Source organism: Aulonocara sp. 'chitande type north' Nkhata Bay, linkage group LG2 (genome assembly GCF_057382095.1).
Source record: "Aulonocara sp. 'chitande type north' Nkhata Bay isolate Kocher_YH1m ecotype deep benthic linkage group LG2, A_spYH_male_GT1.1, whole genome shotgun sequence".
Taxonomy (NCBI): domain Eukaryota; kingdom Metazoa; phylum Chordata; class Actinopteri; order Cichliformes; family Cichlidae; genus Aulonocara; species Aulonocara sp. 'chitande type north' Nkhata Bay.
Window position 1 is genome coordinate 8,345,032 of NC_141345.1, and position 10,973 is coordinate 8,356,004.

At 48.4% G+C, this 10,973-nt stretch overlaps 2 long non-coding RNA genes across 2 annotated transcripts; both read left to right on the plus strand.

The window, feature by feature from the left end:
* Window positions 1-4,807: 4,807 nt before the first annotated feature.
* Window positions 4,808-5,886, plus strand: LOC147337397 (uncharacterized). Its single transcript, XR_015124754.1, has 3 exons — window positions 4,808-5,060; window positions 5,154-5,331; window positions 5,418-5,886. It is a non-coding gene; the product is annotated as an uncharacterized LOC147337397 (long non-coding RNA).
* Window positions 5,887-10,021: 4,135 nt separating this feature from the next.
* Window positions 10,022-10,728, plus strand: LOC147337398 (uncharacterized). The gene is made up of 3 exons (XR_015124755.1): window positions 10,022-10,176; window positions 10,270-10,447; window positions 10,534-10,728. It is a non-coding gene; the product is annotated as an uncharacterized LOC147337398 (long non-coding RNA).
* Window positions 10,729-10,973: the final 245 nt, after the last annotated feature.

Here is a 10,973-nt window from a genome sequence, read left to right on the forward strand (position 1 = left end):
AATAGGGAGATGCAGGAGGCATCAGACAAAATGGCATTATATTACACGCTGAGATGAAAACGGGTTGGGTGAATCAGTCAGACTCCAGCGCGAGTTAAGTGGGCTGGGGAGGTCAAGCTCTTAGACCAGGAACTTAATACAATGTGGTTCTGCCTGCCTGTCCGTCTGCAGGAAAAAGAAGACTACTACATTTCCTCTCTGGCCACTTTTCTATTTATTCTTTCCCCAAACAATGTCTCAGGTGGCTCATGAAGGTTCCCAGTCCACTACATAGACCAGGAGTCTGCATCACAGGCTTACAAAGTTTGAAACTCGAATTTCTGTCACTAATAATAAAACTAATGTGATACTCTGGCATTAGTCTTCTCACTCATCTCCTCCAGTATGACAGCCACTGCTTAAAGACTTTCTCATTCTTTCATCTGAGACCTCAACAGTAACTGCATTTCCTTTGGTTGAGAGTTTCTGTTAACTGAAATGTTTCTTTGTTCTCCGCATGAGTCCAGAGCAGCGATGAAGCCGATGATCGAATCGCTCTGTGAAATTAAGCGGCACCCGATGATAAAAGGCCGTTTGGTGTGTTGGGTGATGGATGTAAGAGTGATGAGTAGGAGGATAGCAGGAGCGATACTGTAGGAGTAAAATCTAAGCGAGGGTTAAAGGTCAGCACATCCCACCACTCACACATTACCTTGACAGAAACCAGCGGCGGATGCTCCGAGGTAACGCGCTGTTTGAAAGTTAACTCCGGAGCTATGAAATCTCTAGGTGTCTTCTCCTTCTTTTTCATCAATATAGACATCAGTTTAAGCTTTTTTTTTCTTCTTGTGAAAACTACTGTTTAATATGAGAATTCAAAAGAAGGAGAAGAAAGGGAGAAAAAAGCAGACGGTTTCAGCTCAATACGTCTCGTCTGGAAGACTTGTATTTATGCAGTAATGAAAATCTTTAATATGGACCTCGTCTCAAAACACACAGAGCACTCAAGGAGTTAAGGAAGGATAAAATGAGCTGCAAATCAATGTGAGAAAGCCGGGGATTCATCATTATGGTATTGTTATTTTCCAGTTTTAACTTCTGTCAAAGTTTAGAATTTCCGCGCTTCTCCTCTAGAGGTTCATGTTGAGGTAAAACTTGCATGAAAACATCAGAGCTCAACATGAAACTACAAAATATTTGTACAGATCCAGAGTTAGAATACAAATTATTGACTGACTCATCTCTCAGACTTTCGACTTCATGCTAAAAAAACAAAACAAGCCGTTCTTATTCCTCCCTCCTTTAAAGGAGGGAGGAATAAGGAAATTGCTTTTGATGACCTATTCTGCACCTGACAAACAGAGCATGGGATATTACATTACTTTACTTTCTATTTTAATATGCACATTTAAAATATAATCTTTATTCTTAGACACTTGTTTGTCACTACTTTCCATCTTTTCTGAGACATCACAGTTTAGTTTGAAGGTAAAAAAAAAACAATATGCGTGTGTACTTGCACCAAGCCAGCAGATGCCCAGTATATAAAACAACTTAGAATAAATACAATAATGCACACATGCACATACAGGAGAGGAGTTATTCTGAGGTTAAATGCACACAGATCGTGTAAATGTGGGAGAATATCTGCATCTCCGTATTTGCTCTAAGGAGATGGGATGAGGGGGGTGGATGCTGATCTGTGTTGCACCAATGTACAGCAGGATGAGCGAGTGTGTGCAGATATGCTGAAAGCAGTTCAGTTAGCGGGGGAGTGAATGTTCTGTGCTCAGTAGTGTGATAGCTGTGGGGTAAAAGTTGCTGCTCAGTGGGGTCATACCAGCGTGCAGGGTTCTGTTGCGCTGTGCAGATGACACAGATAGAGAGTCTGCATTCAGAGTGGGGTGGATCTCTCATGAAGCTGCACCAGATGCGGTGCGTCTCACTGCATAGTGGGGTGCCAGTGATCCTCTGGGCTGTTTTTATGAGGCACTAGAGCGCCTTCCGTGCTGTGGCGCAGTACGTGCTGACAGACTTGACCAGCAGCTGTTGTTCTGTTGGTTCAGGTTCCTGAAGAAGTGGAGCCTCTGAAGACCTTTATAACCACCACTGATCCACTGTTGGTCCAAAGACATCTTTGCTGACATGGGCTCCAAGATATCAGAAGCTCTGAATTTTTTCTGCCATTAATGACAACAGGATGGACTTAATGGCATCCCATTGTCTTTAGGACTTTAGGAGAACCTAGAAGCTGTTCCAGGCTCTCCTAAAATCCAGGATCAGTTCTTCTGTTGTGTTTTGGATGCATGATTGTCCATCTGTCAGGGTTCCAGTAGGTTTGATTTGTCTTTGAAGATCCCACAAAAATCTAGAATAAGTCAGGGCCCTTGTGGTTTTACACTTTACTAAGAAACATCTACAGATTGTCATTTTGCAAACCTTTTTTAGTGTTTTGATATTTAAGTCTTTAATATTTAAGTTTTAAGTCCACACTTATAAGAATGGATCTTTTAGGGACTTTTTTTTTATTATTGCCAGAGTATTTTAATTTTCAAAGTTGTATTACTCTTCTGCTCCACAGTTGACATGTGCTTTGTAGTAAAAATATATATCTATATATAAATAAACAACCCAGTTTACATTGTTACATTACACCCTTGAAATCCTCCACAGCCAGAGATGGATGTTGCCTGGCAGGGACCGAGCCAGGCCCTTGGGGGATGTTTCTGGCTCTCTGGTTGCCAGATGCTCTGCCAGGTCATGGCAGCAGCACCTCGACAGCGGCAGCAGGTGGCCATCAGCGTTTGCCAACAAACTGCTGGCAGCGGCGGCGCGCTTACTTAGCCTCTGCCACTAGAAAAGGCTTGGCAGCAAGAATCCACTGTGTTAGGAAGCTGATACGCCTACGAATAATGAAAGACAACAAAGCTACTCAGTCCGCTTCATCTACTAATATTTTTCCTTTTCTAGGGCAACATCTGTGCGCTTCACATGATGTCTGCACATAAATTCGGACTAACAACTATCAGGCATTTAAAGTCACTAACCTACCAGAAATGTATCCTCTGAGTTCCTTATATCACCCAAAAATCTCTTTGTGTTAATGCTGACTTATAGTTTTAGCTTGTGCGCTGAGTGCTGCATCACTTACAACACAAAGTGCATTACGTTAAACTCTGTTCAATTTGAGTTAGTGTTATTGTACATCAGTCATATTCACAACATAAGCCTCATTTGTGTCAGTGTGGAGATGGGGAAACTTGAACTCGTGAAACATTTCTAAGGTCCTGGCTGTTAATTAATTGTAAAGGTAAGGTTTCATGAAAAATGCAGCATATGTACACTCACTGTATACATATCCCAGCATCTAGGAAGTTTGTAAAAGAAATAATTCTACACGTGTTTCTATTATTGTTGAAAGATGACTGTAATTTTCACACATGGCTTGTCAGACTATGATATCCTGCGACCGAAACGCACCTTTGTGAAGCTTTTAAGCTGCTCGGATTTCATATTAAAAGCTGATGCACTGAAAAGCAAAAGCAGAGTTGTGAGGAGACAGCCCACCCAATAATTCAGCAATTATAAACCAGAGCGTTCTCACTCCCGAGGCGTAACATGTCGACCTTTTGTCACGTCCCGCGGCGTTCCTGGGGAACGCGAAAGGAGACCTTCGGCGTTCTTATGGTACGCGGCGGGTTATGGCTGGAATCCAGTGAATGACACTCCCGCGGTAATAGACGTTCCAGCCCTGTATTCCAGCCCTAAACCTAACCTTATCCCTGACCTTAACCAGGTCTTTAATGATGTTAAATAGCGTGTTTCTAAGCGATTTGAAGAAAAAGAGCGAACATGTGTAGATTCAGTCCAGACGGTTCTCATATGTCCTCTTTTTTCCGAGGTCGTCATTTAGGAACGTGGTGGGTAGCCGAAAACGTAATATGGTGACGATTTGTCACCTAGCGTAAAATGTTACGCTTTGGGAGTGAGAACGGGTTGTATAAACACATGCATATGGATGAACTGCCCACAACTCCTGCTGGAGCTGATTTTTTTTTCATGGACAGCAGCCACAACAAATGGTCATTTTTGGTCACTGGCTCTTCTTATGGGACTTTGGGGTGCCATGAAACAGTTAGGTCGGCTGCAGGCAGCCTCCACATCAGTCGCTGTCGAGATGAAGGTGCTGGTGGGTCAGCAGCTCGTTGATGGAGAACTGGAAACAAAACCAGAATGTTCTAGCTGTGTTCTAGGATCCAGAATTTTTTAGGATTCTAAAGCAAGTCCATACTGAAACGTGATCATCTATATCTACATGTTCGTCGGAACATGACGGTTATGATGAGATTATAGTTTAGCAAGTACCGTTTAGCAACTGGTGATCAGCAGAACAGGAGTGGAAATAGCTCCTCCCTGCCTCTGAAACACAACGCCAACACAGAAGTTCCAAAAACTGAAGTATCTCTAATGGACACTTGAGGCAGGCTCCAAAAGCACATCTAACCCACAGAATCCCCAGAGACAGTTAAATTGTGCCAATTACAGCATTAAAAAGCACGTTTACAACCTCTGTTGGTTTTCAGTTTTTCTTCGTGCCAACTGTTTATTTTTCAGCTCATCCATTCGGACATTGGTGTGTCTGCTTGGACAGGTGTTGACAGGCATACGTCTGCTAGGCCTCACCTCCTACAGGTTAACTGAAGTATTTGTGTTGTTTGACAAAATCAGTGCCATGAGCATTTAAGGGCGTTTTGTGACCTGTGTCTGACATTCTTTGTGCTCACTGTGCTCAGAGGATCAAGTCAGAATGCCACAACAAACAGGAAACATCTCATTGGAAAACATTTGCACAAGCTCTTCCATAGCTGGTTCAGACGTGTGATTCCAACTGTGAGGACTGGAAACCCCAGAAGTGTCATGGTCCGGGTGTGTGCCAGTGTGTCTCCCTCCGAGCCGGCGTCTCCACCCCTGGGAGGGGCCTCAGTGTTTTTGCTGATCGCTTACATCTGTGGGTAATTAGCCGGGGACTCATAAGGCCAGCGTTCTCAATCTCTCTTCGCCAGATTCTCTGCTAAACATCAGTCAGTGCAGGCCACCACCATAAATTCCCTACGTGTTTTTTTGAATCACCTTGCCTCACTGTATGTTTGTTTTTTGTGCGCCTCCCTTTTCAGCTACACCTAACTGTCAACCCCTGGCGAAGAGCTTCTACTTGGATGCTGGACCTTCTGGCAGTCCCTCAGGCTATTACCAAAATTACCTACCTGCCTCTCTGCCTCCACGCCAGGAGTTTTTGGATTTATACACCCGGACTACTCACCCCTCTATGTCATCTCCGACCTCCGTTGGCAAGTACGCAGTACGAAGGAGGATTCTGAGCCAAACAACATATTCATATGCCTCCTTATCTATGTTTGAACATCTGCATTCTGTTACAGTGACCCCGACCTTTTCCTGGACCCTTTGTGACTTGCTTTCCAGTCCAATCCCCGGAATAGCTGTCCTCTCTGACCCGGACCAGATCGTTATTTAGTTTAACGTCTACGCTCACCTTTTGTTTATGAATATTTTGTGTAAACATTAAACATTATTCTTAAAATATACTTACGAGCTGTTCGGCGTCTTGCGTTTGAGTCCTGTCACTCGTCTGAAACGGTCTCGGCCGTAACAGTAGAATATGGCGAGCAGTTATGGACTCAGCAGACGCGGAACGGTCAGCCATTCAGAGGCAGGGGGCGATATTAGGAAGTCATGAACAATCTATTCAGTTCCTGTTAGCCCAGCAGCAGACTCTTAGAGATGGTCAAAGTAAAATACTGGAGTCCCTCCAGGCTCTACAAGCGGATATTTCTACTGCTGCTGGTTCCGCCTCGGGCCCCGCGGGCCAAGACTCCGGTACACCAGCTCCTCTGCCTCAACCAGTTGCCGTTGCATCTCCACCTACATCAGCTTTCCGTGCTGCTACGTCCCCGGAGCCCGAACCATTTTCAGGGGATCCAGGGAGTTGTAGCGGGTTTTTGCTTCAGGTCGACCTTGTTTTCGGTCGTTCTCCACGCACATTTGTTGCGGATTCTAATAAGATATCTTATTTGGTGGGTAAACTGCGTAATCGTGCACTTAAGTGGGCGGAGGCGTATCTATCGAAGAATCCTTTGTTAACCTGTTCTTATGAGGTGTTTTTGGGGGAATTCCAGAAAACGTTTGCGCACCCCATTTCTGAGGGTAGTTCTGCGCAGAGGCTGCTGGATCTTCGCCAGGGCCGTCAGAGGGTTGCCGATTTTTTGATTGATTTTCGTACTGCCGCCACCGAAACCGGTTGGCCTGACGACGCTCTGCGTGGGGTGTTTTTCCGGGCATTGAACGAGGGTATGAAAGACCAGCTTGCCTCCCGTGATGAGCCAAAATCTTTTGAGGAACTGGCGTCCCTCTCCCTTCGCATTGACAACAGGTTGCGTGACAGGGAGAGGGACAGGAACGTCACCGTCGCCGCCTCCGACTGTGGACTCGCATGAGTTTGTCGCCTCGGCTTACGTCACTAATCCCGAGCCGGAGCCTATGCAGATTGGCCGGTCACGGTTGACACCGGAGGAGAGGGAGCGGCGGCGTCGGGCTCATGCCTGTTTTTACTGTGGCTCGCTGGAACACTTGATTGCTGCATGCCCGAAGGAGGGAAAAGGTGTCGCCCGCTGGTAGAATCGGGGATACGGGTGGGCGGTTCGAATTCTGGTCAGAAACCCCGTTTACAACTCCCTGTCACCTTGGAGATGCTACAGATTACTCATTCATGCACAGCCTTATTAGATTCTGGTTCTGAACAGAATTTAATCAGTCTCGATCTCGCTGAACGATTAGGCGTTCCGCTCGTGCGCCTTGAGCCGCCCATTCCAGTTAGAGCGATTAATAACCAGGTTTTCACTAAAATTTCTTTTCACACTGGTCCAGTGTCACTGTGCACTTCGGGGAATCATAGGGAGAAACTCACCTTTTTTGTCCTCGATTCACCTGATACTCCGCTCACTTTGGGTTATCCCTGGCTGTGCTTACACAATCCGCACTTGGATTGGGAGGGGCAAAGGGTTGTCAGCTGGAGCCCTTTTTGCCACTCCAATTGTCTGACTTCCGCCCGTTTTCCCGGCCCGGGGGAGGCTACGGGGACTGACGAATATGTCCCCGATCTCTAAGGGGTGCCGCCTGAGTATCATGATTTGCGGGAAGTATTCAGTAAGATCAAAGCGCAGTCCCTACCGCCCCATCGCCCTTATGACTGTGCGATTGATTTGCTCCCCGGAGCGTCCCTGCCCAAGAGCCGGTTATATAGTATCTCTAGGCCTGAACGTGCTGCGATGGAGGAGTATATTAGGGATTCACTAGCGGCTGGGTTAATCCGTCCGTCTTCATCCCCCGTGGCGGCTGGGTTTTTTTTTGTAGACAAGAAGGATGGGTCTCTTCGGCCGTGTATTGATTTCAGGGGCTTGAATGACGTCACTATTAAAAATAAGTATCCCTTGCCACTCATTAGCTCCGCTGTTGAATCGCTACAGGGTGCCACGGTGTTCACTAAGTTAGATCTTCGCAATGCTCATCATTTGGTGCGAATCCGTCAGGGAGACGAGTGGAAGACCGCGTTTAACACCCCCCTGGGTCATTTCGAGTATCTCGTTATGCCTTTCGGTTTAACGAACGCTCCAGCGGTGTTTCAGGCCCTAATAAATGATGTCCTACGGGATTTCCTCGACCGTTTTGTGTTCGTCTATTTAGATGACATTCTTATTTTTTCTAAAACTTTGGCTGAGCATCATTCACATGTCCGAGCTGTCCTTCAACGCCTCTTGGAAAACAGACTGTATGCCAAGGCTGAGAAATGTGAGTTTCATTTGACATCGGTCTCTTTCCTGGGATACATTTTGGCAGGGGGGCAGGTGAAGACGGATCCGGCTAAGGTGAAGGCGGTCACAGACTGGCCTGTGCCTTCTACTCGCAAGCAACTCCAGGGGTTTTTGGGATTTGCAAATTTCTATCGTCGGTTCATAAGGAACTACAGTCTGGTGGCGGCTCCGCTTACACGCCTTACCTCTACGAAGCTTCCGTTCGGCTGGTCCGCCGAAGCAGACAGCGCGTTCACGAAGCTGAAACATCTGTTTTCTACTGCGCCCATCCTCGCTCAACCCGATCCGTCTAAGGCTTTTATTGTGGAGGTGGATGCTTCTGATGTGGGGGTGGGGGCTGTGCTTTCACAACATGCCGGCCCCTCCTCTAAGCTACGGCCGTGCGCCTTTTTCTCTCGGCGGCTTTCACCAGCGGAACGGAACTATGATGTGGGGGACCGGGAACTGCTTGCCGTTAAGTTGGCGTTGGAGGAGTGGCGTCATCATCTGGAAGGCGCGGCGCTACCGTTCCTGGTGTGGACGGATCATAAGAACTTGACGTACCTACGCGGTGCGAAGAGGTTGAATGCACGTCAAGCTCGTTGGTCGCTGTTTTTCGCACGTTTTAACTTTTCCATTTCCTATCGCCCGGGTTCCAGAAACACCAAACCGGATGCCCTCTCTCGGCAGTTTGACTCTGACACGGGTCCGGCGGAGTTTTCCACCATTCTTCCGGCCGGCTGTACGGTGGGAGCTATTACCTGGGAGGTGGAGGACGCCATCAACCGGGGCCTCCGGACGGAACCGGATCCGGGCACGGGACCGACTAACCGGCGTTTTGTTCCCGCGGCTGCTCGCTCCAAGGTACTGGAATGGGTGCACGCTTCGAGGTTTGCGTGTCACCCGGGCAGGGGCAGGACGACTTCTATGGTTAAGAGACATTTTTGGTGGGCCACTCTGGACAAAGATGTTCGGGAATATGTGGCTGCGTGCCCTGTGTGTGCCAGGTGTAAGTCGCGTACTCACCGTCCTGCTGGGCTGTTGCAGCCGTTATCTACGCCTCATCGCCCTTGGTCCCACATCGCCCTGGATTTTGTTACGGGACTCCCGGTTTCGGCTGGGAAGACCACTATTCTCTCGGTCGTGGATCGGTTTTCTAAGGCTGCTCATTTCGTCGCTTTGGAGAAGTTGCCCACTGCGGCTGAGACGTCTACGTTGTTGTTGGACCATGTTTTTCGGCTTCATGGCATTCCTGTGGAAATAGTTTCGGACAGGGGTCCGCAGTTCTCGTCCCAAGTTTGGGGTTCTTTTTGCGCTGCTTTGGGGGCCAGGCCTTGTCTGAGCTCTGGTTACCATCCTCAGACGAACGGCCAGACGGAACGTTTAAATCAGGAGCTTGAGGCCGCGCTCTGCTGTGTGACCTGTCATAACCCTGCGACTTGGGCCTCGTATCTGCCGTGGGTGGAATATGCCCACAACTCCTTGGTTTCGTCTGCTACTGGGTTGTCACCGTTCGAGGCCTCTTTGGGTTATCAGCCGCCCCTGTTTCCGGAGGAGGAGGCTGATCTTGCTGTCCCCTCGGTCCAGCATCATCTACAGCGCTGCCGTCGGGTCTGGTCTCGTACGCGGGAGGCGCTGTTGCGAGCTGTGGCTCGCCAACGTAGCTGTGCCGACCGTCGCCGGTCTCCTGCGCCTGTTTACTCACCGGGACAGAAGGTGTGGCTCGCCGCGAAAGACATCCCTCTCAGGGCATCCTCCCGCAAGTTGTCTCCTCGTTACATCGGCCCCTATTCTGTGGACAGGGTCCTCAGCCCTACGGCTGTCAAGCTCCGTTTGCCTGCTGCCTTGCGGGTTCACCCGGTCTTTCACGTTTCTCAGGTGAAGCCGGTGGTGTCTAGTCGTCTGTGCCCGCCTCCGGTGCCCCCGCCTCCCGCCCGGCTCATTGACGGGCACCCTGCGTTTTCTGTCCGGCGCATTCTGGATGTGCGGCGGCGGGGTAGGGGGCTGCAGTTTTTGGTGGACTGGGAGGGTTATGGGCCGGAGGAGCGTTCTTGGGTTCCTCGTTCTTTGATGCTTGACTCTGTGATGGTTTCTGATTTTCTTAGGTCACGTCGTGGGGCGGGTGCTGGTCGGCCGCTGGGTGGCGTCCCTTGAGGGGGGGTACTGTCATGGTCCGGGTGTGTGCCAGTGTGTCTCCCTCCGAGCCGGCGTCTCCACCCCTGGGAGGGGCCTCAGTGTTTTTGCTGATCGCTTACATCTGTGGGTAATTAGCCGGGGACTCATAAGGCCAGCGTTCTCAATCTCTCTTCGCCAGATTCTCTGCTAAACATCAGTCAGTGCAGGCCACCACCATAAATTCCCTACGTGTTTTTTTGAATCACCTTGCCTCACTGTATGTTTGTTTTTTGTGCGCCTCCCTTTTCAGCTACACCTAACTGTCAACCCCTGGCGAAGAGCTTCTACTTGGATGCTGGACCTTCTGGCAGTCCCTCAGGCTATTACCAAAATTACCTACCTGCCTCTCTGCCTCCACGCCAGGAGTTTTTGGATTTACACACCCGGACTACTCACCCCTCTATGTCATCTCCGACCTCCGTTGGCAAGTACGCAGTACGAAGGAGGATTCTGAGCCAAACAACATATTCATATGCCTCCTTATCTATGTTTGAACATCTGCATTCTGTTACAGTGACCCCGACCTTTTCCTGGACCCTTTGTGACTTGCTTTCCAGTCCAATCCCCGGAATAGCTGTCCTCTCTGACCCGGACCAGATCGTTATTTAGTTTAACGTCTACGCTCACCTTTTGTTTATGAATATTTTGTGTAAACATTAAACATTATTCTTAAAATATACTTACGAGCTGTTCGGCGTCTTGCGTTTGAGTCCTGTCACTCGTCTGAAACGGTCTCGGCCGTAACAAGAAGGGGATGCAAAATTAATCTGATGCCTTTAAATTTTACATCAGCTGGAAGTTTTTAGACTTTTTAATGCATATGTGTAGCCAGTAAAGTCAGGCATACCGTGAAAGTCAAATCTCTTTTTAACCAGTCTCATACAAAATTAACATTATGTGGCCAGATAGACGTCAAGACAGTGACATGCAGCCAGGAGGAGGCCGTGACAATCA